Source organism: Canis lupus, chromosome 33, assembly GCF_003254725.2.
Source record: "Canis lupus dingo isolate Sandy chromosome 33, ASM325472v2, whole genome shotgun sequence".
In the NCBI taxonomy this organism is placed as follows: domain Eukaryota; kingdom Metazoa; phylum Chordata; class Mammalia; order Carnivora; family Canidae; genus Canis; species Canis lupus.
This window is the reverse complement of record NC_064275.1, coordinates 3846148-3861956: the sequence shown is the minus strand read 5'-3', so window position 1 is coordinate 3861956 and position 15809 is coordinate 3846148. Positions and strand designations below refer to the sequence as shown.

General features: G+C 36.2%; 1 long non-coding RNA gene across 3 annotated transcripts in view; it reads left to right on the top strand.

Moving 5' to 3' along the window:
- The window catches only part of LOC125754255 (uncharacterized), a 76587-nt gene that overhangs the window by 26846 nt on the left and 33932 nt on the right, over positions 1 to 15809 (top strand). For all 3 annotated transcript variants that reach the window (XR_007407979.1, XR_007407978.1, XR_007407977.1), the window contains one exon: positions 10589 to 10647. This is a non-coding gene — a long non-coding RNA (uncharacterized LOC125754255). The remainder of the gene's footprint in view (positions 1 to 10588; positions 10648 to 15809) is intronic.

Sequence of the window (15809 nt, the reverse complement as noted above, 5' to 3'; positions counted from 1 at the left end):
AAGACTGTAGTGAGGGATGAAGAGGGACACTATCTCATACTTAAAGGATCTATCCAACAAGAGGACTTAACAATCCTCAATATATATGCCCCGAATGTGGGAGCTGCCAAATATTTAAACCAACTAATAACCAAAGTGAAGAAATAGATAATAATACACTTATACTTGGTGACTTCAATCTAGCTCTTTCTACCCTCGATAGGTCTTCTAAGCACAACATCTCCAAAGAAACGAGAGCTTTAAATGATACACAGGACCAGATGGATTTCACAGATATCTACAGAACTTTACATCCAAACTCAACTGAATACACATTCTTCTCAAGTTCACATGGAACTTTCTCCAGAATAGACCACAAACTGGGTCACAAATCGGGTCTGAACCGATACCAAAAGATTGGGATCGTCCCCTGCATATTCTCAGACCATAATGCCTTGAAATTAGAACTAAATCACAACAAGAAGTTTGGAAGGACCTCAAACACGTGGAGGTTAAGGACCATCCTGCTAAAAGATGAAAGGGTCAACCAGGAAATTAAGGAAGAATTAAAAAGACTCATGGAAACTAATGAGAATGAAGATACAACCGTTCAAAATCTTTGGGATGCAGCAAACGCAGTCCTGAGGGGGAAATACATCGCAATACAAGCATCCATTCAAAAACTGGAAAGAACTCAAATACAAAAGCTCACCTTACACATAAAGGACTAGAGAAAAAACAGCAGGTGGACCCTACACCCAGCAGAAGAAGAGAGTTAATTAAAATTCGAGCAGAACTCAACAAAATCGAGACCAGAAGAACTGTGGAACAGATCAACAGAACCAGGAGTTGGTTCTTTGAAAGAATTAATAAGATAGATAAACCATTAGCCAGCCTTATTAAAAAGAAGAGACAGAAGACTCAAATTAATAAAATCATGAATGAGAAAGGAGAGATCACTACCAACACCAAGGAAATACAAACGATTTTAAAAACATAGTATGAACACCTGTACGCCAATAAATTAGGCAATCTAGGAGAAATGGACACATTCCTGGAAAGCCACAAACTACCAAAACTGGAACAGGAAGAAATAGAAAACCTGAACAGGCCAATAACCAGGGAGGAAATTGAAGCAGTCATCAAAAACCTCCCAAGACACAAGAGTCCAGGGCCAGATGGCTTCCCAGGGGAATTCTATCAAACGTTTAAAGAAGAAACCATACCTATCCTACTAAAGCTGTTTGGAAAGATAGAAAGAGATGGAGTACTTCCAAATTCGTTCCATGAAGCCAGCATCACCTTAATTCCAAAACCAGACAAAGACCCCACCAAAAAGGAGAATTACAGACCAATATCCCTGATGAACATGGATGCAAAAAATCTCAACAAGATAGTAGCCAATAGGATCCAACAATACATTAAGAAAATTATTCACCATGACCAAGTAGGATTTATCCCCGGGACACAAGGCTGGTTCAACACTCGTAAAACAATCAATGTGATTCATCATATCAGCAAGAGAAAAACCAAGAACCATATGATCCTCTCATTAGATGCAGAGAAAGCATTTGACAAAATACAGCATCCATTCCTGATCAAAACTCTTCAGAGTGTAGGGATAGAGGGAACTTTCCTCGACATCTTAAAAGCCATCTACGAAAAGCCCACAGCAAATATCATTCTCAATGGGGAAGCACCGGGAGCCTTTCCCCTAAGATCAGGAACAAGACAGGGATGTCCACTCTCACCACTGCTATTCAACATAGTACTGGAAGTCCTAGCCTCAGCAATCAGACGACAAAAAGACATTAAAGGCATTCAAATTGGCAAAGAAGTAGTCAAACTCTCCCTCTTCGCCGATGACATGATACTCTACGTAGAAAACCCAAAAGCCTCCACCCCAAGATTGTTAGAACTCATATAGCAATTTGGTAATGTGGCAGGATACAAAATCAATGCCCAGAAATCAGTGGCATTTCTATACACTAACAATGAGACTGAAGAAAGAGAAATTAAGGAGTCAATCCCATTTACAATTGCACCCAAAAGCATCAGATACCTAGGAATAAACCTCACTAAAGAGGTAAAGGCTCTATACCCTAAAAACTATAGAACACTTCTGAAAGAAATTGAGGAAGATGCAAAGAGATGGAAAAATATTCCATGCTCATGGATTGGCAGAATTAATATTGTGAAAATGTCTATGCTACCCAGAGCAATTTACACGTTTAATGCAATCCCTATCAAAATACCATGGACTTTCTTTAGAGAGTTAGAAGAAATTATTTTAAGATTTGTGTGGAATCATAAAAGACCCCGAATAGCCAGGGGAATTTTAAAAAAGAAACCCATAGCTGGGGGCATCACAATGCCAGATTTCAGGTTGTACTACAAAGCTGTGGTCATCAAGACAGTGTGGTACTGGTACAAAAAGAGACGCATAGATCAATGGAACAGAATAGAGAACCCAGAAGTGGACCCTGAACTTTATGGTCAACTAATATTCGATAAAGGAGGAAAGACTATCCATTGGAAGAAAGACAGTCCCTTCAATAAATGGTGCTGGGAAAATTGGACATCCACATGCAGAAGAATGAAACTAGACCACTCTCTTTCAACATACACAAAGATAAACTCAAAATGGATGAAAGATCTAAATGTGAGACAAGATTCCATCAAAATCCTAGAGGAGAACACAGGCAACACCCTTTTTGAACTTGGCCACAGTAACTTCTTGCAAGGTACATCCGCGAAGGCAAAAGAAACAAAGCAAAAATGAACTATTGGGACTTCATCAAGGTAAGAAGCTTTTGCACAGCAAAGGATACAGTCAACAAAACTAAAAGACAACCTACAGAATGGAGAAGATATTTGCAAATGACGTATCAGATAAAGGGCTAGTTTCCAAGATCTATAAAGAACTTATTAAATTCACCAAAGAAACAAACAATCCAATCATGAAATGGGCAAAAGACATGAAAGAAATCTCACAGAGGAAGACATAGACATGGCCAACATGCACATGAGAAAATGCTCTGCATCACTTGCCATCAGGGAAATACAAATCAAAACCACAATGAGATCCCACCTCACACCAGTGAGAATGGGGAAAATTAACAAGACAGGAAACCACAAATGTTGGAGAGGATGTGGAGAAAGGGGAACCCTCTTACACGGTTGGTGGGAATGTGAACTGGTGCAGCCACTCTGGAAAACTGTGTGGAGGTACCTCAAATAGTTAAAAATAGACCTGCCCTACGACCTAGCAATTGCACTGTTGGGGATTTACCCCAAAGATTCAGATGCAATGAAATGCCGGGACACCTGCACCCCGATGTTTCTAGCAGCAATGGCCACAATAGCCAAACTGTGGAAGGAGCCTTGGTGTCCATCGAAAGATGAATGGATAAAGAAGATGTGGTTTATGTATACAATGGAGTATTACTGAGCCATTAGAAATGACAAATACCCACCATTTGCTTCAAGGTGGATGGAACTGGAGGGTATTATGCTGAGTGAAGTAAGTCAATCGGAGAAGGACAAACAGTGTATGTTCTCATTCATTTGGGGAATATAAATAATAGTGAAAGGGAATATAAGGGAAGGGAGAAGAAATGTGTGGGAAATATCAGAAAGGGAGACAGAACATAAAGACTCCTAACTTTGGGAAACGAACTAGAGGTGGTGGAAGGGGAGGAGGGCGGGGGGTGGGGGTGAATGGTTGACGGGCACTGCGGGGGACACTTGACGGGATGAGCACTGGGTGTTATTCGGTATGTTGGTAAATTGAACACCAATAAAAAATTAATTTATCAAAAAAAAAAAACTCTGTAGTTTTCCCTTTTCCAGAAACTAATATAGTTGGAGTCATATAGTATGTTGTATTTTCTGGCTGGCTCTTTTCAGTTAGCAATATGCATTTAAGATGCATCATATTTTTCATGGCTTGATAGTTCATTTATTTTTACTGAATAAAATCCATTATATGGATATATAATAATTTATTTATCCATTCACTTGTTGAAGAATAACTTGGTTGCTTCCAGCCTTTGGCATGAATAATGTTGCTACAAACATTCACATCTAGGTTTTTATGTGGGAAGAAGCTTTAATGCAATTAAAATGAAAAATTATTGCTGGGTCGTTTGGTGTAAAGGTGTAAAGTCTGTGTTTAGATTTCTTTTTCTTTTCCTTCCTTCCTTCTTCCCTTCCCTTTACTCTCTACTCTCTTTTCCTTTTCTTCTTTCATGTTCTAGCACTATTTGTTGAAAAGACTGTCCTATCTCCATTTCATTGCCTTATCAAAGATCAGTGGACTATATTTGTGTAGGTCTACTTCTGCTCTTTCTATTCTGGTCCATTTATCTATGTGCTTGGTCTTTCACCAACACCATGCTGTGTTGATTACTATCACCTTATAATAGATGTTGAAGTCATACAGTGTCAGTCCTCCAACATTGTTATTTTTTAGTATTATTTTGGGCATGCTGAGTCTTTTCCCTTCCCATCTAAACTTTAAAATCAGTATTTCAGTATCTACAAAATGCTCTGCTTGGGTTTTCATTGGGGTTGTATTGAATCTATTGATCAAGTTGCCAAGAATGATAATCTTAACAATATTGTTCCAATCCAGGATCATGGCATTTCTCTCCATTTATTTAAATCTTTGAATTCTTTCATCAGGTTTTTATAATTCTTTATGTTAGATCCTGTGCATATTTTGTTCAATTTCTGTCTCAGAATTTCATTGTTTTATCTCTTATAAGCTATTTTTTAAATTCAAAATCCAGTTTTCATTGCTGAGATATAACTGACATTTGTATATGACTCTTGTATGCTGCAATCTTAGTGTAATCACTTATTAGTTATGGTTTTATCATTAATTCTTTTAGGTTTTCTATAGCCAATCATGTTGTCTAAGAATAAAAACAGTTGTAATATGTCCTTCCAAATACATATATGAATATAAGTGTATATATATAGATTTTACTTCTTGTGATATAAAAATATGTGTTATATATAACATGTATATTATATATATATTTATACAATGTAACTTGCTAATATTTTGTTGTGGAGTTTTCTGTCTATATTCATGGGAGATATTGGGTTTTAGTTTGGTTTTCTTGCAATGTCTTTATCTGATTTGGTATTAGGGCAATGCTACTTTCATAAATGAGCTGAAAATTTTCTCTCTGCTTCCTTTTTCTGGAATAAGCTGTAGAAAATTGGTGTCATACTCCCTTAAATATTTGCAAGAATTCATCAATGAAAAATTCTGGGCCTGAGGCTCCTTTCTTGGAAGGTCATTAATATCAGTTCACCTTTAATAAATTTAGGCCTGTACATTTCAAGTTTCATCTGAAAATTCATTGTAATTCATTTTTGCCCTTTGCTCATTTCTGTTTCTCTTTTTCATGCACATACAACAAACAAATAAATGTATGCATGTATTGCATGAAGAAACAAAAAAGCTATTTTACATCCTATACATCCAAAGAAGCCCACACGTAGCAATGAATCTACCTCAGTACTTCAGATATGTCCATCCCATTTCAAATATGCATCAGATATTTGTACTCAAAACTATCAGGCCCAAGTTTTTTGAAACTAGGTTTCAATGTTATTTCTATTTTTGCTTTAGTTCTCTATAATTATTATTACTTTATAAATTTTGATTAATTTTTTTCCAGAATTTCCTTTTGGTTCTTTCTCTCTATATATATTTCTTATAACTTTATTGATATTCTCTATTTAATGAGACATTTTCATTACATTTTTCTTTAATTCTTTAAACATGGTTGCTTATACCTCTCTGAACATACTTATAATAGGTGCTTTCAGATCTTTCTCTGCTAGTCCAATATCTGGCTTCATCTCTTTTTTTTTTTAATATTTTATTTATTCATGAGAGACTAGAGAGAGAGAGAGAGAGAGAGGCAGAGACACAGGCAGAGGGAGAAGCAGGCTCCATGCAGGGAGCCCGATGTGGGACTCAATCCCGGGTCCCCAGGATCACACCCTGGGCTGAAAAGGTAGTACTAAACCGCTGAGCCACTGGAGCTGCCCTCTGGCTTCATCTCAAAGGCAGTTTTGTCTGCTTGTTTTTCTATGGATGGGCCATACTTTCCTTTTTTCCTGTATGTCTTATGAGTTTTTTTTAAACTAGACATTTTAGATAATTGTAGCTATATATATAATGGGTTCTGATCACCCAGTTCCAATGTTTTTGTGTGTATGGATTTCCCATACATCCACCAAGCAATGCTTGGACACCAGCAGGGTGTCCTATAATTCAACTCAGTTCTGACATCATCTCCCAGGAGATAGCATCAGATCCCCCGATTAAAGACTCAGTCATACTGTGAGGTAGGAAGTAGACATTGAACAGTGGAAGGAACACCCTAAGGCAGAATCCCAAGTCCTTGAATGGGAATGATAGAGACATGAACTGGAGGCCAGGATAGTGATAAATAAGCTATACATTGTAAAGCACAACATCCTGACCTTATGGCTTCCAAAACCTTGGGCCTTGGGCCTGACAAACCAAAGAGCCACAGGTGCAGAGCCTGTGCTCTCCTCTTCCATCTCTGAGGCAGGGTAACCCCTAGACTCACTGTAATGCATTTTCATTGCAGTACAGCCCCACCTGATGGAGAAGGGCTGACATGGATCCAGTACAAAGTAGAGTCAAAAATTCTTCCTCCCAGGCTGTGGGAGGAAGTTCCCAAATGATTTTGGAAGCAGTCTCTATTAAAGACCACACCACTGTATATCACAGCTCCTTACAGCCCAGGGAGACTCAATAATATCCAATCCCAAAATAACCCCACAGGCTGGTTCTACCTCATAGAACTTGCTCAGTCTTACACCCTAAGAGTGTACTTTTACTTTAATAAACTGCTTTGTGCTTGCTAGATCTCTTCTGACGGCCTTTATTTGAGGGCAGATCACCATGTAAATCTCAGAAAATCCAAGGACTGAGACCTTCATTCACACAACACAGACTCTTTCAACTGTAACAAGATTGAGTGCCTGCCATCACCCCCCTGCGCGCGCGCACACACACACACACACACACACACACACACTTAGACTCCAGTCACAAATTCAGGTTGTCATCTGCTGCTTCTGATTTACTTGCTATAGATCAGAGGTTTCAATTAATTTGTTAGAGTGGTTCACAGAACTCAAGAGAAACTTTTTACTTGCTAGATCATAGGTTTATTATAAAATGTATAATTCAGGAACAGCCAGATGGAAAAGATCCATAGGACAAGTTATGGGAAAAGAGCTGAGCTTCTGTGCTCTCTGTGAGTATCCCACTTTCCTTGCATCACCATGTGTTCACCAACCTGGAAGCTCTTTGAACCTTGTCCTTTTGGTATTTATGGAGACTTTTTTTTTTATTTTTAGATTTTTAATATATTTATTCATGAGAGACACAGAGATGGAGAGACATAGAGACATAGATAAAAGGAGAAGCAGGCTCCTTTCAGGGAGCCCGATGCGGGACTTGATCCCCGGACCTGGGATCAAGCCCTGAGCCGAAGGCACCCAGGGGTCCCTTAAGGAGACTTTATTACAAAGCCATGGTTGATTAAATCATTGGCCATTGGTGATTTAAACTCAATCTCCAACCTCTTTCCTCTCTCTGTTAAGTCCCAGGGTAGAAATAAAATTCCAATCTTCTAATTGATCCACCAGCAACCAGCCCCCATCCTTAGGAGGTCTCCAAAAGTAACTTCATTAACATAACAATTCTAACAATTTAGGACATTTTAGGGGTTTTAAAAGCTCTGTGTCAGAAAAGAGGGCAAAGACCAAATAGGTATTTCTTATGATAAATCACAATATCACACTCTACAGTCTGATCTAATTAAAGTTAGATCCTTTTTCAGAAACAGTATTACCATTTTTAGGCTTTCTTTGAACCCCAGGAAGACTCTTAGCTTCTTTTCCCTGGTTGTTTCTATTAAACTTTTAGCTGTTTACCATTTTCTTATTGCTAAAATACTTTGGAACTACCAACCTCCCTTTAATTTCTCACATCTATGATTTCCAGAGTTTTCAACAACACCCTTAGGGCACGAATTCTACAAGCTCCGAATTAGTTTAGAACCCTTGGAGTTGTGGACCTGTCTGTTCTTAAATTCTGCCTTTCTCCACTGGCAGAATCTTTGTGCTATAATTCTCCCAATTGATAACCATAATCTACATGTCAGATGTGGGGTCTTGCCACCTGGTCTTGACTTGCCCTTTTGGCAAGGAATTTCTGTCTCATAGGGAGTTGAAGTGGAGGTGATTGGGTCCTAGTGCTCTCATCCTACCCTGCACTGGGGTAGAGTTTCTGTCCTTTGAATGGAAGCTGGGTGGAGAAAGGAACCTCAGTCCTTTTGTCTGCAGATGGCTGTAATAGGAATTCTAAAATTTAGGGATGGGAGGGATGGGAGAGATGTAGGTGGCCTTATTTTTCAGGGTAAAACCATAGCCCTTTATTGAGAAATTGGGAAGGCTGTCTTTTTAACTTTACTCACCTGGAGTAATGCCTCTGTCACACTAAGTTTGCAAAGGCATGTGTGTTGGGGGCATTGGGGAGCATATAGGAGTGTATCGTGTAGCTCAAGCACCATTGATTTTTCATTCTTCTGAGGTTTAGTTGATTTTCTTGAGTAAATATTTCTTCATTTGCTATATTCCATTAAAAAATTTGGTATTTATAATTTTTACCAATTGAATGAATCCTTCTCTGGAGACATGGTCTGTCACACTCCTCACTCCAGCATTCCAGAAATCCCAAGCACTTGAGATTTTTCCATGGACATGAGGATATCATCTGTGGATAGATAGCATTATGTTTTTGTTTTTTTTTTTAAATAATTTTTTTTCAATTTTTTTTTTCTTGCTTAAATGCACTGGTTAGAACTGCAATGTTTCATAGACTTCATGAAAGACTACAACTTTTCTTTGGTTCCAATCTTAGGAGAAAGGCATTTATTTATTCTTTCACAATCAAGTATGTTGTTACCTGTAGGTTTTATCAGGTTGAGAATTTCCTTTTTTTCCTAATATGCTGGAAACTTTAAAATAGGTGTTTTCCTCAAATGTCTTTTCTCTATCCATTAATATTATCATATGGGATTTCTTCCTTATTCTAGCCATACAATGGATTATATTTTTTTGATATTTTAACATCAAATCAACTTTCCATTCTTAGAGAAATTGCCACTTGTTGAAACATATTATCCCTTTTAAATGTTGGATTTTATATGAAAAGTCTCATTAATAGATTTTGCATCTAGGCTCGTAAGGAATATTCAACAGCAGTTTTCTTTTTCTTTGTGAAATCTTGTTGATCATATTGCTACTTCAGAGTATATATTTTTCGTTTTTTTAGCCTCTGAAATAAATTTACTCAATTTTGATATGTCAAGGTAGGTTAATATATCATTCATGACAGTAAACTCAAATCTTAGGGTGGAGGACAAGAAAAATTAAGACCATTGCCTTTGTCAACAAGGGCCCAGGACCCATGATTGGGTCCTGCAAAGGATCCTCTGAAAAAGGGGGGAATGTGGGACCCAGGAAATCTAACAGAAATCCCCTACTCTTGGACAAGCAGAGCAGGACTAACTCCATTTTGTGCCACGCCTGCCATCTCATGTAAAACCCCCCACACGACCTGCCTATTGTTTAAGGTATTCCCTCTCCCTAGTTTAGCTATGAAGCACACCTTCATCAGAAACCAGCACACTTAGGAATGCGGGACCTCTGACCTTTAACCAGCCAAGGAATGAAAACCCCTTGTTTGCCCACCAAACCTGCACGCCAGTTCTAACCAGAATAATAGGCTAGTTCAAATGGTCACTATAGGGTGAATCGTGATTCAATTGGCCACCTGCGTGTGGACCAACATGACTGTGCAACTTTCTGCGTATGTTACAATCTCATTGGCCACTGGCCCCTATAACACTACTATGCTTCTTAGTCTCAGGGTCCAAGTCCCTGCTCTGCTATATGGAGTATACTTGGACCCAAGCTCCAGCTTGTAAATAAACCCTCATGTACTTGCATCGGTGTCAGCTCCTTGGTGGTTTCTCGGATTTGCAATCTTGGGCACAACATTAGTGGGGTAAAACAATAAAAGGTGATTTCCTGTTCTTGCATAGTCGATTTCATAAGTTTTCCTGAGTTGTCTTCACATGAGGTAGCTAGGTGATGCTGGATCTTTTCATCTAATGATTAGTCAAAGCTGTCTGTCTCTGAGAAATTTGATGAGTGTCTATTTCAAAATATACAAATAAAACTTTTGGAACTTAAAGGTAAAGATTTAAAAAATAATAATAAAGGTAAAGATTTAATTCTATGGGTTGGACAAGATGATAAGCTGTATTAACAAAGGAGAAAAAATCAAATTGACATCGGAATTTTGACAGCAATGTATAAAGTTGGACAAAAATGAAGATGCATTTTCAAGGAACTCATTAAAACATAAGCCAAGAATTGAATAACCATCCAAGATGTCTTCATTTAACAAGTCTCCAGAAAATCAATTTTTTTATAGATAAGAACACAAGAATTACTGTTATCTCTTATCTTTTAACAGGAATTTTGTAGAAGATGAGCATTCTTCATTTCAAAAATAATTGGAGAAGATTAGCTGTGGTAAGATTCAAGATTTTTATTTTGGTACTTAGCTCTGTATAGGTTGCATCTCTTAGCTTTATGACTAGTCGTGACCGTTCAAGTGAGTGGAATTTAAACAGAGGTAGTATGTGCCAATTCTGTAATGTGTCCATAAGGTGATAGGTTGTGCCCTTGTTTTCCTTATTTCTTCTTCCTTTTGTCTGGAATGCTGATGTAGTACCTGGAACTGGAAGAGCTTTTTTTGAACTAGGGGGGCAAAGAGGCCATGCGTTATAGAGAAACAAGTCAGAAGGAGCCTAGATACCTGACAGGACAGACTTCTATATATAGACTCTAGAGTATGTACATATATATATGAGTTAAACACATTTTTGAATTTTTAAAAGTCACTGTTATTTTGGCTTCTGAACTAGTTCATAGATTTCTTGTAAGCCATTTATGTCATGTTCAAGATTATCCTAAATGTAAGCAGAAACTTGCTTGTGTTGGAAGAAGGAGCCATTTCCTAGGTCAGGGAACAGTGGAATTGGATTAGAATCATTGTAGTTGAATTCACATTGTTCTTTTGGGTATGCCTAAAGGCTCTATCCATTGAGCTTCTTGGCCAAACTGAGAAAGCCATAGGTCTGCTTGGTTTCTGCAACTGACAGTGGGCATTGATCATGGTCAGAAAGGAAATATTTGTCAGGTAATTATAGTAGCAATGTCTTTTTTATTGGAATTTTTAACATTCTATTAAAAAATTAATCACATGGGGTTCTATACCTGTATATATGGTTGCAATGCAAAAAATAAAGAAGAGAGGAGAATTCTTTTAGTTCTAGTTTTTTCAAGCCTTTTAAATATAAATGTAGGATCATGCAAATGAAATGCCAATATAATGTTCCAGGAAATAATTTTTAGAAAATCAACTTAAAAATAGTTATTCTTTAAATAGCAAATTCATATTAATGGTAACAAATTTTTGTTTGTTCATTTTTTTAAATTTAATTCATTTTCTATAATTTCCTGAGTTGTCCCTCTTGCAAAATTTGTTTTAATGTTGTCTTTTGTGCTGTTTCTCCAACTTTGCTATTAAAATACAGTAAACTACCAATAAAAATTTTAGTGAACACTGGGCTTGGGTGAATTGACATTTTTTCTAATCCCAAGGTTACAACTGTCTATTTTAGACCAAATCGAGGTTCTTAATAAAGCTGACCAGAGAAGGCAGTTCCTTCTTTCAGAGATCTTGGTTTGAAAAAGCATACATGGCAAAGCTCTAAAACAGAAGGCTTAAACTTAACCCTGTGTGATAGGTACATGGATTTTGAAGAGCTCCTACACAGACAGTAACATTTTATTCAGATTTCCTTTTCTATTTTATGTTATTCTGGGAAAAAATATTTATATCAAATATGAAAATATTATTTTAAACTAGCAAGGTAGCATGATTTGTTCTCATAGGATCTTTATGCCTGTAATGTTTGGAGTATTTCTCAATTGATACCCTCTTGAAAATCATGCTCTGTAATTATAATTGTAGGCTCTTGTTTGTTCATAAATTGAATTTTATCAAATAAAATTTTATAAGGATTATATGCTCTGTTAAGTTTTCATAACAGAATGTGATGGAACAAAAAAAATGAGTTCTTTTGTGGCAAGGTTCTGATTTATGGACACTTGAAGTGAAGAGTTGACTATAATAGAATGTTTTTATTTTGTTTTGTTTCTTGGCATGAAAAAACAGATTGATTTTGAACTGTTAGAATTTTTAACAAAATTTAGAAACTTCAAGTCTTTGCCATTAAAACCAGAAATAAAGTTTTACCTGTTAGTCAAACAAATTGTAAACCAAAGAAAAAGAAACAAACACAAAAATATCCTTGGTGTTTTCTGAAGGGATGGAGAACTTTAATGTTGAACAATAGTTATGGTTTTATTTCTTTGTTATTGAAAGAAGCCTCACATACCACCATGTGACAGTATTTTCTATAGAGTTGTTAGCAAAAAAAAAAAAAAAATCACACAAAAATTCTCAACAAAATCTTGTATTTTTTCCTACTCTTTTCCTATCTCCAAAAGTTCAGATGTCATACTGGCTTTTCAAGAGCCTTGGTTATGAAATGGAAGCTAAATATTATTATTCCACGAAACCTAAACTTTAGACACTTTGGTGAGAAATTTGCCTTATTATTGTTTCCTGCTATTGTGCATAGTTGAGCTCTATGAAAAAGAGTGCCAGATCCTTAAGTGTCATTTTAAAAATAAAATAGAACATATTTTCTTTGAAACACAATTTGACCCTGAAAAATGACACTAGGCAGTGTCATTAATGCATGTTCAAAATAATTAAATTACACATTGATAGGAAAATCACAAAACTTTTCATTTTTCTCCTGTTTTTATAATAGCTGGACTATGTATTTTACTGATTATACAGTGCATCTCCTTTGGTTTTTAAATATGTAACCAAGTACTCTATAAAGTACCAATATATAGGAACTCTACATAGTACATTAGTGTGTTTTCCAAAGTCCGTATGTTATCTCTAAAATAGAAGGCCTTGCTTAAAAATGGAAATCTCTTTCATACAGTAAGATGACTCTTTCTCAATGACCCGACTCATAAAAGAGCTAATTTTGTGGTATATATAAAGTGTATTTATAGTAAGACCATACATTTTAAAATACAAGAAGTGTACTCAAATATTTATAGAAAGAAAACTATTCTAATTTCCTGCCATATTAGCATTTGTAGTTGGCTTCCCTAAAATCTTCTAGAGGTTGGAATGTGAAATAGAACAGATAATGCTATTTTATACAGATTATATTGTTAAGAGAAGGAACAACTTTCATAAGAATTATTTATAAAAGGTTATTTTAATCTACTTTGAATGCATTTTATTTCCTAAAGCCATAAAAGATAAAGAGAAAATAAAAGCCAGGAACCATAATCATTTATTCCTTTTGCTTTTAAGTAAATTGTGTATGACAATGTACCATTTGAAACGATTATTCACTGATGACATATTTGGAAGAAAATCATTTTGTTCTAGAAATCACACAAGATTAACAATGGAACACATAAAATATTGAATAATTATTACTAAAATTATTCCTAAAATTTATAGGGGCTTGAATGTTTTATCCCCTTTACATGTATTGGAATTTGGTTATCTTAAAACATAGGAGATTCTTATGTTACTCTGCTATGTGAGAAAAAAAGGACTTATCTTGTTTATAGGCATACTATCATTGTTAATGTGTCAACATATGAGTTACTGCATTACTATTATGAGGAAAAAGCTACCATAAAAATAAGACAATTAGGAAATAAAATTGAAAATGTGAATTGAAAGTGAATGTTAAAAGATATACAAAAAGTGAAAAAAGTGGGATACATAAATGACTATTTACTTCATTTTTATTCTAAAAGTGTCCTTTAATTAGAGAACATTGATTTTATTATAGGAAGCCTATTCTTTGATGAATCTAAGGCTATTAATGTCTTGAACAAAGTACATAGACTGTTAAAGTTGAAGATATCATAAACATATCTGCCCTGATCACTATTGTAAAGATAATTGAGAGCTTTCCTGGCTGCTACTGATGAAAATGATGATGGAGAATCTAATGATGATAATGTAGAAGTATTGTTGATGAAGCAAAAATTTGAAGAAGCTTTAAGAATACAAATTTTTGAGCTTTTTGGAGCAGAAAAAAAATCAAGCTTCCATGAAGCGTACAGGGAATATATGAGCAGAAATAGTCTTGGTATATAATCACTGGTTCCTGAAATTTAGTTTCAGAAATCTGTCGGTAAAGCCAAAGCCAATGGAGGGAAACATATGAAATCAAATGACCATTGGATAAATTCACTGCAGAAATTAAGCAGACCTCAGAACTTTACCTGACCAGCCCTTCTCTGAGTAGGAATGTACTTTGGGAAAATAACTGAATCAGTGAGGACAAAAGGTTAAAACTTTTAAAAGTCTAAGAAAATTTTATTATGCAATAGTCTTGTTTATATTGAGGTATAATGAGGTTTCTTTAGGACACTGATAGCAGTGATGGCAACTTATTCATTGCTCACGACCATCATAGTGTTGGACAGACAATCTTATCCAAATATCCTATTTTCGGCAATTACTGCCTTTGGTAACAGCTCCAGCAGCATCAGAGAGTTTATTGGTAGTTGAGATGTCTACCAACCTCAAGAAGCAGAGCTAGGTTCCCACTTCTATGTTAGAACAGAAGAAATCAGTGCTGGCCCTTGGATGGGAACATCCAGAGTGATCTTTACAGGACAGAGAATGACAATAGCAGCACTTGCCGGAAATTTCTCTAGATAGTTAACATTCTGGATGCTCCCAGCTCTGTGACTATATTAGCAATGCAGAAGGTTACTCTGAACCACTTGTTTATGGTAGTAGGTATGAATTTACAAATTTTCAGGAAATGACTGTTCTAAATCTTGGTTTAAACAATGAAACAGATTAAATTGAATCTGTCATTTGTATGGACACCTGAATGACTTTTGCAAAATAAGAAGAGAGGGGCACGGATTTTCTTCAGTTTGAGCACATAAAAGACCTAATTATATTCTTTGGATCATTGGGTGAAGGTGGAGATTGAGATTCTTTTACACCTAAAACTATATATCAGGACATCATAGTATGAGAGCAAGAAATTAAATACCAGTAAGTGTTAAGGATTCAAAGCCATTTCTCTTTTACTCTAAAGTCTTTATATTCTTACCATTTCATGCTATCTTTGAAATTAAAGAATAGAAAGAAAAATGACTTTTTCAATTCATCTAGCTTGAATTTTAGAAAACTTTAATACTTTAAATAGAGTACTAGCAAGGGGTGTGGAAGAAACACTGAGAGTCACTGGTGTTGGCAGATTAATAGTGATGATGAAATAGTAACATTAAGTTTTTCAGGGCACCTGGGTGGCTCAGTAGTTGAGTGTCTGCCTTCAGCTCAGGTCGTGGTCCTGGGGTCCTGTGATCCAGTTCCACATCGGGCTCCCTGCAGGGAGCCTGCTTCTCCCTCTGCCTGTGTCTCTGCCTCTCTCTCTCTGTCTCTCATGAATAAATAAATAAAATCTTAAAAAAAAAATGTTTCAACACACCTTTCAAAATGTGTTTATGATGAAATAAAATCCTAGCACTAGGGTCACCTGGGAAAATAACGT